General features: G+C 36.7%; 1 non-coding gene across 1 annotated transcript; it reads left to right on the top strand.

The window, feature by feature from the left end:
* The first annotated feature begins 1,205 nt into the window (after positions 1-1,205).
* Positions 1,206-1,312, top strand: LOC149018738 (small nucleolar RNA R71). Its single transcript, XR_016173225.1, has one exon. It is a non-coding gene; the product is annotated as a small nucleolar RNA R71 (small nucleolar RNA).
* Positions 1,313-2,314: the final 1,002 nt, after the last annotated feature.

Raw genomic sequence — 2,314 nt, 5'->3', positions numbered from 1 at the left:
AAATGTCAAGTGATGCTATAGGGGATCATTAATAAGCATGTTTGGAGTATAATCAACCACTACCTCATCAATAAGGTTAATCGCAAAGCACTCTTCATCCCTATTTGGGCTTAAGGATGCATTGGAGATGTTGACTCTAAGTTTCTTATTGCCAAATGGTATGTCCATGACACCTGATATACAATTGATGCAAGCATTCGCAGTGGCTAAAAAGGGCCATCCAAGATTGACTGATGGTAACTTACTGGTAGTTGTATTCTCCATATCTATGATCAAATATAGATCCTCAACCTTTACCAAAACGTTTTCAAGTAGCCTACGGAGTCATTTGATTGAGTGGTCTGCTAATTGTAGAATCATATTAGTGGGTTTCAAATTTTCTAGACCAAACCTATCATAAATTGAACCAGGTAAAATATTCACACTGGCTCCCAAATCAAGCTACGCTTTACTTATGGATAGATCTCCAATGACACATGAGATTAAAGGTGTACCTAGATCTTTAAGTTTTGGGGGCAGTTGGTTGGAAATTACCGAGTTGACTTATTCAGTTAGGTGCACAGTTTTATCCATTTAACAATTGAGTGTTTTGTGAAGCTGATGGTTTCTCATTCCTATAGACATTTTGTTGCATATTAAATGGAGGTGGCCTATAAGGTATTTGATTAGAAGTATTGTGCATTAGGTTTTGCCATAAAAAATTATGGTGGTTTCTCCATCCTGGGTTGTAGGTACTGGAAAATGGGTCATTGCTTAGTTTAGAAACTCCTTAGGCCATATGTGCATGCTCTTGAACGAACTCAGGGTATTGAGAAGCCAAATAGCAATCAGTGACATTGTGGGAAAGGCTAGAACATAAAGCACAAGCTTTAGTTTGATTAGGTGGAGAGAGACTTGTGGGAAACGGATATGGGGTTTGTTGTCTTAATGACAAGAGATAGTCCAATTTCTTTGATAGCAAGTAAACCTTAGTGCTCATCTCAACAGTAGGATAGATCTTATAGAGATCGCTTCTCTTTGGTTGCCCAGTGGATGGAATCTCAGTCCTAACTGCTGAAGCATGGAGTTTTCACTAAGGGTCTCAAAAAGTTCTCATGCCTCATTCTCATTCTTATGCATGAAATCTACCACAAGAATAATCAACCATTTGCCTATGTCGATCTCTAAGACCATCATAAAAGCATTGAACCAATCGCCATTTAGGAACAGCATGGTGGGGGCACTTCCTAAGTAATTCTTTAAGTCTTTCCCATGCTTCATGAAATTGTTCTCCTTTTTGTTGGGAAAAACTCATTATCGCTTTCCTAAGGCTATTGGTACGGCCAATGGGGAAAAACTTTTAAGGAACTCCTGTTGCATTTTGCCCAAGTGGAGTTTTTAACAATGTCTAAGGAATGAAGCCAATGCTTAGCTTTATCTTTAAGGGAGAATGGAAAAGAAGTAACCTTAAAGCATCAATTGAGAGGTTTTGAATTTTAACCATGGAGAACACCTCTATAAACTTATCTAAGTGCACTTATAAGGCTCCTTATTGGCAAGTCCATAAAAAGACAGTAGCATTTGAATCACACTAGACTTGATCTCATATTGAGCCGCTTCTATGTTAGGCAACATAATACAAGAAACCGGAGTATATGTTGTAGGAATGAAATGCTCACTCAAGGGCCTCATTGGAGGCTCATTGTTTGCCATGGTTCTTTGCCTTCTAAGGTTGGCCAAGGTCTATTTTAACTCTAAGTCAAGTGGGGTCAACTCAGGATTTAGGGATCGGTGACCATACATACACAAAGAAAAAAATAACTAAATAAATAAAATTAAAAGAAAATAACTGCAACAAAAGAGAGAGTTTAGGATGTACCCTGAAGTGCAATCCACGTGATCTTTCGAACAAAAGTTACATATGTGGGATCGGAGGGAAGGGGATTTTTAAAAATTAACCTAAACAACCCAATCTAATGCAAATATTACAATTGAAATATCCTAAATACAATTATATCTAAAAAATAAAATATGATAACCTAAACTAATTATCAAATCGCTACTCTTGCAGTTACCTACAAAACAGAAGAAAAAGAGATTAGTTAAATAACCAAAGAAAATTTTAGAAAATAAAACACTAAAATTACTCATAAAAATTATGCCTAATTGACAAAAATCAATCCTAGAAACCGTGCTTCGGTTCCCCAGCAACGGCGCCAAAATTTGATTGTGTCGCCGATCAATCAAATATAAAATCCTGTACTAATCTAGGTAGCAGAAAGTACAAGGTCAAACTATAGGAAACTAAAAGGCTAAGTTACTAAGATTGAATTCA

Source organism: Hakea prostrata, chromosome 4, assembly GCF_041222555.1.
Source record: "Hakea prostrata isolate BN-2017 chromosome 4, UWA_Hpros_2, whole genome shotgun sequence".
Taxonomy (NCBI): domain Eukaryota; kingdom Viridiplantae; phylum Streptophyta; class Magnoliopsida; order Proteales; family Proteaceae; genus Hakea; species Hakea prostrata.
Note: the sequence above shows the minus strand (reverse complement) of the source record. Positions and strands in the feature narration are given on the sequence as shown.